The sequence below is a fragment of the Nycticebus coucang genome, chromosome 6 (assembly GCF_027406575.1).
Source record: "Nycticebus coucang isolate mNycCou1 chromosome 6, mNycCou1.pri, whole genome shotgun sequence".
NCBI classification, from domain to species: domain Eukaryota; kingdom Metazoa; phylum Chordata; class Mammalia; order Primates; family Lorisidae; genus Nycticebus; species Nycticebus coucang.
Genome location: NC_069785.1, coordinates 96,634,196 through 96,646,467, shown reverse-complemented (window position 1 = coordinate 96,646,467; position 12,272 = coordinate 96,634,196). Strand labels below are relative to the sequence as shown.

Below are 12,272 nucleotides of genomic sequence, written 5' to 3'. Positions count from 1 at the left end.
ACCTCTGCTTGTTGTCAATAGGTCAGTTTTGTATCTTTTTCATTTCAAATCCTCACTGTGGACTCTATTTGGGGGTACACCGTGTCTCTGCTATGACTTATTTTTAAGAAACAGAGAATACAATGTGGGGGATTGGGGTTTAGTTTTTCAGATAAACTACTTCAACTTCAATGACACTTTTGCAAACTGAAAGCCCACTTGCCTGCAGAGCAGCAGTTGGACCTCACAGTGTGGATTGTGCCTTCACTGGGAAGGTTCTGTGACGCCCATCACCATGGTTACATGACAGTATATATCTTGGCCCCTCCTGCTGCCACTTGCCATTCAACATGGGAAACCTGAAAAGCCGATTCAAAGGTATGTTCATACTGACCTGTGGGACACTCTGCTCCTTCACAGTGACTAGTTAGAGTATTTCTCACTATATTTTAATTACAAAATTATCCTCTGCATTTTCCCATGCGTGTGTTTCCAATGTGTATCTGGTTTTGTTTGATTCCCCAATTTATATTTGATACTCCTGTCAGTCAGGTTGCCCTAAAGTTTATCTCCTCCTTTCAAAAATAGATGCTTTTTCCTTATATCCTGTGATCCTCAAACATTGCTCAATTAGATGTCCCCTAAATTGGAAAATATAGGAACATCTATTTCCATGCTATTTTAACTTGAGTACCTGCTAAAACCATTCATTTTAAAAATTTGAAGGAAATCCAGAAAGCAGGAGATGACTTTGTGGGTTTTCACATGTTAAACTCTATGTTTCGCATGTCTTTTCTTTTCCTGAAATGTGTGCTGAGTTCAGTCAACTTTTGGCATGTCATTTCTGTTCATATGTAAATTAAAAAAAAACAACAAATCTCAGTGTGTGCTCCCTGGTGTCACTATATAAAACAAAACACGCATTGACTTTAATTCTATTGAGGCTGGTCAGATAAGTAGACAGGAGGCTACTAGTTTATCTCAATAAACTACCAAAGCACCAGCCCAGATGGCTACTCTTCCAGTGAATTCTCCCTACCTGCTTACTTGGGTTTAATGAGTGGTAGGAAGGGTTATTGTTTGTGAAAACATTATGAGGCAGCTTTTCACAATGTCCTACAGTCTGAGCACACTTGGGGGACAAGCAGACACTGGTCATTCAGTATGGTCACCTGAGGGGCAGCTTGCAGCGTGAAAGTACTTGGGGAGAAAGGCCACAAATGTGATGCCAAGACCCTCAGAGGATTTTCTTCAGAGGAAACAGGGCCACATTAGGGACGGAAGATGTGTATGGTAGAGGAGAGAGGATATGTCATGATTAGGGCAACCTCCTAATCCAGGCATGTCCTCCGGGGCATCAACTTGGTTTCCCCTTGAACAATGGGTAGGAATATTGGAGAAAGAGAGTCAGGGGAGCTCTTGAATCAGGAGTCCAGCATATGGTGGAGAGTCCCAGTCATCAGAGATTTGTGCCTCCCATGGAACCATGTACACCTCCCATGCCAGATCCATCACTAATTCATGATGTGATGCTAAAAGCCACTTAGCTTCCCTCAATGTCACAACCACTCAGTAGAGAACAGGAGGTACAGCACCTGCTCTGCCCACCCACGGTCTGATGTGGGGATTACAGGTCAGAATGCCAGACGTTCCCTGACAGCTGCAGAGCATCATACCCACAGAAGGGATGAGAAATCACCCTCCACCCTCACTGCCCTGCAGTGGTGCAAGCACCCTACCTGGTGTCCGGTTTGTTCCCCTTGCCACTTAGGAAACACGGAAGACGACTAAGGGACCAGTCCTCTTCCTCATGATTCACCTGGATTGAGTCATTTCAGCTGCCTCATGTCATAACAACAAATAAGCCTATTACCATAGTCATATGACAGTGCAGAGAACTGAGGACAGAGGGACCTCATGACCTTCTCAGGTGTAGGTGCCTGTCAATGGGATTGGACCCCATCCCTAACTCTGCACCACCAGCGCCCTGCTCTCTGTCTCTCTGCTCTGCTGCCTTTCTGTGTGGTCTCATCTCCATGAAGGCTTGGCCCACACAGGCTCCCTGAACCCCACGATCTCCCTGAAACCCAGCTTTCATCAGATGGCTCTGCTTGGAAATCAGTAAACAATGAGATCAGATGTTCAAACTCAGAATCCAGTTTTACTAGTTCTCTCTGGACTTCGGTCTGGAAGATGCTTACACTCGTCCCTATTGGGAAGGCACTAACCATGTTCTTTGCTGACAGTGCTGACCCCCACGCCACCCCCCAAGAGCAGAGCATTGTACTGCATCAGTTTTGGTTACCTGAAAAATTTACTGTGACTATGAAGGTTATTTAGAATAGTGATTGGGTATTACTTGGTGTCCCACATGTAAGACAAACCTATAAAGAGTGTAAGCTGTGTTTTTCATGCAGCAATATTTTAATTTTCCAAGTCATAAGTGCTGCTGCAACCACAGAATTCAATATACATTTTCAAGTCAAGATTGGGTCAAATTCGATGGCAGAGAATAATTGAAGCTCGTGTCTAGAGACTACCTGGTTATTGACCATTGGCATAAAAACATCTCACTGGACCATGCTTGGTGGGTGAGGCCTGTCATTCTTGCCCTTTGGGAGGCTGAGGCAGGAGGATCACTGGAGCACAGGACTTTGAGGTTGCAGTGAGGTATGATGACACCACCCACACTCTAGCTTTCTTTTTTTTTTTTTTTTTTTTTTTTTTTGGCCGGGGCTGGGCTTGAACCCACCACCTCCGGCATATGGGACCGGCGCCCTACACGTTGAGCCACAGGCGCCGCCCACACACTCTAGCTTTCAATCCAGGGAGGCAGAGTGAGACCCTGTCCTGCCCCCACCCCTGAAAATATCTGCCTGAAAGAATGGTGCTAAATGATGATTTTTAATAAAGGCATCATCTCATCTAGAAGAGTTTGGAGTTGACATAAAAATGGATCCATGTTCCCCTATCAATCTTTCCTCTCTCCCCCATGTCCTATTTGCAATGATCAATAACATCTTCACTTACTGGCATAGAGTTGTTACAATTAATCTAAAACTTGACATCTGATTCTCTAAAGTTAATCATTTCCATTCAGGTTCACTCTTTCCACTGGGCATTTCTGTCAGTTGTGACACCTTCAAAGCCCTGTTGCCCATTGTGTCCTCACGCAGTGCCCTCTCCCTGCCCTCAAAGGCCCCTTACCCTTTGTTGGTCCACAAACCCTGGCAACTATTGAGATTTGCACTGTTTTTATATTTTTGTGTTTCCAGAATGTCATGTAGTTGGAATGATATATAATGGAGCTGTTTTAGACTAACATTTCACTCATCCATATATATTGAATGCTCCTTCATCTCTCTGTCATGGCTTGTGTAGATCTAACATTTCATCTGGCTTTTTATCTCCTTTGTTTCAGCAAAGCAATGTTTCTCCCGCTCCTGCTGTCCTTCAGTCGTCCCACGTCTCCCACCCATCCCTCTCTATCCCCAGCTTGTTCCCCTGACCCCACTCATGCCACCTCCTCGCCTCTGGTGCCCCCTGGACCTATTTAGGTCATCAACCCCTTCTCAAACACGGTCCCTGCCTGCCCCTGCCACTTTATGTCCCCTTTCTCGCCCCCGGTCCCTGCCCACACTCACTGTTGCACGGTCCCACCCCAGCCCCCTGTTTTTGCCTGGTCACCTCCGTCCACAGTCCCCTCCCAGCAACCTGTTCCTGCCTGGTCATCTCCGTCCACAGTCCCCTCCCAGCCCCCTGTTCCTGCCTGGTCACCTCCCTCCTCAGCCCCCTCCCAGCCCCTTGTTCCTGCCTGGTGCCCTCCCTCCACAGCCCCCTCCCAGCCCCCTGTTCCTGCCTGGTCACCCCCCTCCACAGCCCCCTCCCAGCCCCCTGTTCCTGCCTGGTCACCCCCCTCCACAGCCCCCTCCCAGCCCCTTGTTCCTGCCTGGTAACCCTCCTCCCCATCCTCCTCCCAGCCCTCTGTTCGTGCCTGGTCACCCCCCTCCACAGCCCCCTCCCAGCCCCCTGTTCCTGCCTGGTAACCCCCCTCCCCACTCCCCTCCCAGCCCCCTGTTCCTGCCTGGTCACCCCCCTCCACAGCCTCCTCCCAGCCCCCTGTTCTTGGCGGGCCATGCCCCACCACGGCCCTCTCCAAGTCCCGAGCCCCTGCCCACCTGCAATTGTCTTCGGTCCCTCTTCTGCTGGAGATCCAACAGAATTGCCCCAGAGCGACCAGCCAGGCAACCCTCGCCACCTGCACACTGCCCACTTCGCAGGCTGCGTTGGTGGCGGTAGCCCCGTTAAAAGTCCAGGAAGAACCAGGATGTGGGGCCACCAGTCATTGCCTGGAGTGGACTGGCAATGGACTGGAAGCACAGGCAAGGACTTTACTCTGCAGCATGCTTTTTTTCTCATTTGAAGTGAAAGATACCCCTCAACAAAATGGGTATTTTTCCCTGGGACCCAACATCATGGGTTTCTGTGGCCTCTGATGCTGCTGTGACAAGAGGCCTGTCCCTAGCCCAGGTCGACTTCCCCATGAACTTGTGCCTCCTTCCCTGAAGTATTCTTTCTCCTTGGCAGCTGGACCACAGTCTAGCATCACTAATTTATGTTATAACCTTATCAATGGCCACCACACCCAGCCATTGATAAGGTTATAAATTTTGAAGGGACAGAAACGGTGTGACTACAGGAGATGTGATGGTAGAAAGACTCACCTTCACATTATTTGTTCTCCAGGAATTTGTTTTGTTGTTTCTCTTACCATTAGAGTGAAATAGACTTTTGCTCAGCCATATAAATGCTATTGAGTCATTTCCACTCTTTTATTTATTTATTTATTTATTTATTTATTTATTTATTTTTATTAAATCATAGCTGTGTACATTAATGTGATCATGGGGCACCATACACTAGTTTCATAGACCGTTTGACACATTTTCATCACACTGGTTAACATAGCCTTCTTGGCATTTTCTTAGTTATTGTGCTAAGACATTTACATTCCACATTTACTAAGTTTCACATATACCCTTGTAAGATGCACCACAGGTATAATCCCACCAATCCCCCTCACTCCCCCCCTTTCCCCCTTCCCCCTATTCTTAGGCTCTAACTGGGTTATAGCTTTCATGTGAAAGCCATAAATTAGTTTCATAATAGGGCTGAGTACATTGTTGCGCTGCATATGGAAGAGGGAACGCAGAGCAGTAAAGCAGCCCTGTTGAAAGAGTAAGGACAGGAACTCTAGGAGCAGACGCGGTGGGGGGGTCTTACCAACGTGACAGTGGAGGTGCTGGTGTTTTATGCACATCAGTTCTCACTTATCACTGATAGGTCCTTGGAAACTGCAACTTTAAGCAAAATGACATTCTTTATTCCATAGAAATTTAGCACTTTTTTTCAATTCACCTACAGTAAAATTGCTTTCCTTAGTAAGTACATCATTTTGCTTGAAGTCATAGTTGCTTTGAACGTATCAATGACATTAACTGAGGACTTACTACATGTGTGTATATACGCATATAAGAATTTAATATATATGCATACACATTATATTTGTTATTTAGTATAAATAGTGCTGATGCAGTGTGTATGTGTGTGTGTGCGCATGCCTGCATACACTGAGTATATACACTGAGGCATTATATTGGGTGTCCATAAACATGGGTGGTAGTTGCACACAAACTTTATAGACACCCTGTATACTGAGGCATCATATCAATAAATACCTATGTAATGCTAAAACTGTATATTTTTAAAACAATTTGTTATTGAATATTTATTTAAACAAGTGAAATAACATCTGTGATAATAAAAATTTTAAATTTGAAATATAAAAATAAAAATTGATACATTAGGATAATTCTATTTGATGACTATTTTCACGTGTGGGTAATAATTTTAAAATGACACATTTTGTGTCAAAATATACATACCATTTATGGTCTTAATTTCCATTGTAATGTATGAAAAAGACTTCAAACTTGAATCCCTTAACTAAAACCTACATTTTTTTATATCTTTTTTTATTTCATAATTGAAAACAGTTGGTTTTAAACTTCATAAGTTCCTAACCTCAAATAATACTTAAAAAATAATTTTTCTATTTCATGCAATCACACACCAGATATTTATAGAAATATAAAATTATTTTGTCGGAACTGAAAATTCCATTAATGAAATCAAATACATTGTGCAAGTGAGATAAAAATGTACATACCACATCCAGCCTTCCCTGTGCAGCTGTATTTTTAATCATTTCTATCACATGGGAAGAGTTAATCATGGGGAGAAAAAAACCTTATGGTGGTGATAATTTTCAGTAAAAAAGAACACTGATTATGTGTTGACATTTTCAGATATACAACTATTTCACCTTTAGTACAACAATGAACTTATTTTTCATTTATGCTACCATCAAAAACTACGTATTTTTACAAACTGGTATTGGAATCTCAGCCAACACCTTTCTCCTCTTCTTCTGCATCTTCATACTTCCTCTGATCACAGGGTGAAACCCACGGACCTGACCACGTGTCACTTGGCCTTTGTTCATGTGTGTGAAGTTCTTCACTGTGCTATTATTGGGGTCTCCAGAACTCTTTGGGTCATTGAACTTTCAGAATGACCTTAAATGCGAGGCATTTTTCTACTTGAGCAGAGGGATCAAGGACCTCTCCATCTGCACCATCAGCCTCCTGAGCATGCTGCAGGCCATCACTGTCAGCCCCAGCACCTCCTGGTTGGCCAGATTTAAACGTAAGTCCACAGATTACATCATCCATGTTTTATTCTTTTTGTGGTCCTGCACCTTGTCTTTTAATCATAGCATGATCTTCTTCAACATAGCTACTTATAATTTGACCAGACAAATCTACTGAAGATAAACACTTCTCACTTTCCCCCATGAATCCCATCATCAGGGGACTTCTCTTTGCTCTGTCATTATCCAGGCGTGTCTCCTTTGTAGGAATCATGTTGCTCTCAAGTGATTATGTGGTGCTCCTCCTGCTCAGGGAGCAGAGACGATCCCAGCACCCAGCACCTTCACAGCACCAGACTCTCCTCTAAAGCCTCCCCAGAGAACAGGGCCACTCAGACCATCCTGCTGCTAGTGAGTTGCTTTGTGGTCATGTAGTGGGTGGATATTATTATTTCATTCTCCTCAACCTTGTTTTGGGCATATGGCTTAGTCATACAGAATGTCCAGAAGATGCCACATTTGATTCTTTGGTGCCACTCAGTTCAAACAAAAGAATAATATTCTCCAAAATTACAAAATAAGTGGTGTAAAATAAAAATAATTCTCTGTGGAGTAGGTTTTTCTCTTCTCAGTTACCTTTTCAAGTAGAAGATAATTTGTTTGATTTAATTACCATGTATAAAAATTATATGCTTATTATATATCAATTATTTGGAAACTGATGCTGTTATAAAACTTTGTAATTGGACTTTCGTCCGCTGCCACCATGGGGAAGGTGAATGTGGCCAAGTTGCACCAGGAAGGTCATCCTGGCCAAGTTGTGGCCAGGATGACTTCAGGGTTCTGACTGTGGTTGAAATGGGCATGAAGAACCATGTGATAGTTCCCTGCAGTTTGATCGCCTCTATAGCCGGCTGTAATAAAGTTTTAAGAGAATTAGTGAAACATAAACTCAAAGCTTGGGAGTGTACCAAGACTGTTCAGGGCTATCAGTTGACAAATGCAGGCTATGATTATGGCTTTGAAAACACTTTGTTCCAGACAAGTAGTTGAGTCTGTTGGAAACCATATGGGTGTTGGCAAAGAATCAGATATTTACATTGTTACAGATGAAGAAGGTCAGCAATTTGCTTTAAAGCTTCACAGACTAGGAAGAACATCCTTTCGAAATCTGAAAAACAAGTGTGATTACCATAAACACAGGCATGATGTGTCTTAGCTTTATTTATCTCTTCTCTCTGCGGTGAAGGAATTTGCTTATATGAAGGTGTTATAAGAGAGGAAATTTCCAGTTCCAAAGCTAGTTGATTACAATCTCTATGCAGTGGTCATGGAGATCATAAATGGTTATCCTCTATGTCAGATACACCATGTTGAAGATCCTGCCTGAGTCTATGATGAAGCTATGGAACTAATTGTAAGACTTGGGAATCATGGGCTGATTCACGGAGATTTCAATGAAGTCAATCTCATTTTGGATGCAAATGATCGTATCACCATGGATCGATTTCCCACAGATGATCTCAACCTCTCATCCCAGTGCTAAAGGGTATTTCAACAGAGATGTCAAGTGCATCAGAGATTTCTTCATGAAGTGTTTTGGCTATGAAAGTGAGCTTTATCCAACCTTTAGTGATATCAGGAAGGAAGGCTCTCTTGATGTGGAGGTTTCTGCCAGCCGCTACACAAAGGAGCTACAGGCTGGTGACCACCTGCTGCAGATAGAAGAGGGACCTCAGTTTTCACTTTCTGACGAAGAAGTGTCAGAAAAATCAGAGGTTTGTAGGTCCAAAGATAAAAGTGAAAAGAACTGTGTTGACCAGTCGGGTGGCTACAGATCATTTGAAGACCTGGAACACATCAGGGAGGACAGTTCATCAGAGCAGAGTGCTGGTGCACACCACTTTGAAATGACTGACTTTAGCCAGGCTTTAGAAGAAATGAAAGGGCAGGTTGTTGACAAAAATTCCATACCTGAATTTTCTGAGGAGAAAAACAGAAATGAAAATTACCTGAGACAAGGTGGTCAGACACATCAAGGAGAAGCCTCTGCTGGCTCTGAGGAGTGTGTGGATGAATGCTCTCATCTAACTGCCTTGTGTCACTGAGTAAAGAATCCAGGCCTCTCAGAAATGAAAAACATATGGGAGACATTAATTGGTGTAGAAGAAGAACTCTGAGTATTACTTCTTCTACGGGCAGTGTTGTGAGCTGTTCAACAATTCCTCCCGAACTCGTGAAACAGAAGGTGAAACGTCATTGACAAAACAGCAAAAATTAGCAGTCAGACAGTGATTACAGAAAACAGAAGCAAATGTGTTTACCAAGCAATGAAGGGAAAACATGCAAAGTATTAAATCAAGTTGGAAGCAGCTAGCTTTTGGGGAGAATAATATATATTTTTGATTTTTTTTAAAGTTACTCTACTCATCTTTTAAGCCACTTTTAGTCTTCTTTTTGCATCAAGGCCAATATATAAAAAGATGAATAAACCCTATTTAATTTATAAAAAAATGAAATGATGATGAGTAGAAGGCATATGTTCCACTGGCTTCTGATTATGATGCTCTGTATGTTGCCAACAAAATTGGGATCATTTAAACCAAGTCCAGGTGGCTCATTCTAAATATATAACTTTTCATCATAAAAAAAAAAACAAGAAATTTGTTCTTTTAATTTGCTTCCCTGAACTTCATATCAGAAAACTTCTCTATCTAAAGAAGCTCCTATTGGTAATAGAATTTATCAATGTTTTACATTATTCATTTATTTTTTATTTCCCCCCCCCCAAAAATGTTACCCTTATTTTGTAAAGACATTTTAGTTAGGTATCCAATTATAGGATGGACACTAATTTCTCTCAGCACTCTTTATTTCTCTGTTGTCTGTATTACACAGGCTCTAGAGATGATCTTCTCACCTTGCTTCATACTTCATAAGAAATTACAATTTGAAAATAATTTTGTTTGCACATTTGAAAAAATTTACATTTGGGATAAATTTAGTAATTTTCCTTGTTTAGTCAAAAAGGATAAGTTGAGCAGTCCCCAAAGCCTTGAGGTCCACATGGTTATAAAGTTTCTGAAGGAAAACTGACTTCTTGGTTTGATTACTCCTATGAATTCTTCTTTCAATTTACTTGTGTTCTTCGAAAGTGCCCATATTTTCCGATTCAATTTGTTAAGTAATTTATGAATAATGATAACATTTGAGTATTTTTAGATGTCTTCACCAAATAGTATTTATGAATATCTTTTTGCCCAAAACATGAACTATAAAGTGGCAATCTTCCACTTTAATGTATGAGACCTGATTACGGCCAACCTTACTGTTTTTCAGTACCATAAATTCACTATTGATAGAATTAATTACATAAATGTAGGCCCTTTGGCTCCAGTGAAAATGCTTTCTTCTTATCAATACTTGAACTCTGGGGTTGCCTGTAGCTCAGGGCACCACCGTCATGCTCCGGGGTGGGTGGGTTGGTAGTCACCCAGGCCTGCTAAACCAAAATAATATAGCCGAGCATTGTGGTGGGCACCTATCGTCCCACCTACTAGGGCAATTGAGGCAACAGAATCATTTGAACCCAAGAGTTTGAGGTTGCTGTCACGCCACGGCACTCTACCAAGAGTGACAAAGTGAGGCTGTCTCAAAATAAGAAAAAAATAATACTTGAAGTCTCCTAAAGTAATGTTGGTTTAAATTTTCTCCAGTAGTTATTTAAAATTATCTTAGAGGAAATGTGCATGTGGTTATTTACATATTACTTACGGGTTATGCTGTCATTGATGGGTTCTACTGTCATTTCACGGTACTTATAAAAATCTTTCCATAGGGTTTAAAAAGTATTTTATCTTCTGTTTAGTATCAAAAATGATGTTTATGTGTGTAGCTAATTACCAAATCAAACTTTTTAACAAAATTACTCAACACTTTTTGTGTTCATTAATTTGTTTTGTACCAGAACAGTTGATTTCTATGATGCTTTTAAATCACCCAAATGATTATAAATATGTCCTCACTCTGAGCTATATGCCAAATTTATTATCATTAAATATATATACATAAACACATAGGAGTTGTGTCAAAAAACAGGTATAATCTAGGTATTAACAAATCTGCTTTGTCAGAGTTTTAGCTCTTTGTACTGTTCTTTATTTACTGTGTCATTTTCTATTTTTATTCAAATTTATATTTGTCCACCTAAATATTGATGAAGAGAGATAAGCTCGGATATATTTTTTTTTTTTTCGCTGTGGCCGGGTTTGAACCCGCCACCTTTGTTATATGGGGCTGGTGCCCTACTCCTTTGAGCCACAGGCACCGCCCATGGCTTGGATTTTTATTTTGAGTACAAATAGAACGTTCTTCAAATTACTACAGATTATATGCCATGTAGTAAATATAGGAATTAAATATAAGAAGTACAATAAAGGCTTCCTCCTGCCCACAGGAGACCCTGAGACATTGAGGAAACTTTGCTAAAAACCTTTATTTTTGCATATTACTTTTTAAAATTTGATCTCAACTGCCTTAAAAATCTAGAAATGTGGAATACAATAAATTAGAAATAAATCCCTACACAATCTCTATAAATTAATATAATAAACTCAGGCAAAAATTAAAATATTAAATTCATTTGAAACTTTTCCATATACAGAGCCCAGATGCAAGCTAATTCACTGAGAAACTCAAATACTTAATTAAAAATTAATGCAGGTTTCTTAAACTCACTTCTAGAAATATAGAATAAGGGAAACTTACAGTTTCATTCTAGGAGGACAGTATTTCTCAGACAACAAAGCCAGGCAAAATCATTACAAGAAAATAAAACTACACATCATCATCCTTTATGAATATAGATACAGAAATCCTGAAAATTTATAACAAACTAATTGAAACTATATTAAAAACATTATTGACCATTTTTACTCAGGATTTTACTCAAATGCAAATGTAGCTTAATATCCAAAGATTGGTCAATGCAGCAATAGAATACCAAAAACTATTATTTTGATGAACACAGAACAACATTTGACAAATCCATACCCATTTATGATAAACCCTAAACTGAATAGCAACAGAAGGGAACATGCTAGGGCTGCTGAACGGCATCTATGAAAAACCTACAGCTGACATTACATGCAATGATGAAAATCTTGGGTTGGCTTGGTGCCCGTACCTCAGTGATTAGAGTGCCTGCCAAATACACTGAGGCTGGCAGGTTGGAACCCGGCCCAGGGCCAGCTAAACAACAATGACAACTGCAACAAAAAAATAGCCAGGCATTGTGGCAGGTGCCTGTAGTCCCAGCTACTTGGGAGGCTGAGGCAAGAAAATCGCTTAAGCCCAGGAGTTTGAGGTTGCTGAGAGCTGTGCCACCACAGCACTCTCCCCAGGGTGATATAGTGAGACTCTGTCTCAAAAAACAATTTTTTTTTTTGGCTTGGAAAACTTAGTTTAGAAACAAGGCAAGAATGTCTGCTTTTATCACTTTATTCAACATTATACTGGAGGTATTAAGGCAGGGATATTATGCAACAAAGAGAAACTAATGGTCCCCAGAAGAGGTTTGGGA

General features: G+C 41.1%; 1 pseudogene; it reads left to right on the top strand.

Moving 5' to 3' along the window:
• Positions 1-4,114: 4,114 nt before the first annotated feature.
• On the top strand, positions 4,115-8,932 carry LOC128588803 (serine/threonine-protein kinase RIO2-like; annotated as a pseudogene).
• Positions 8,933-12,272: the final 3,340 nt, after the last annotated feature.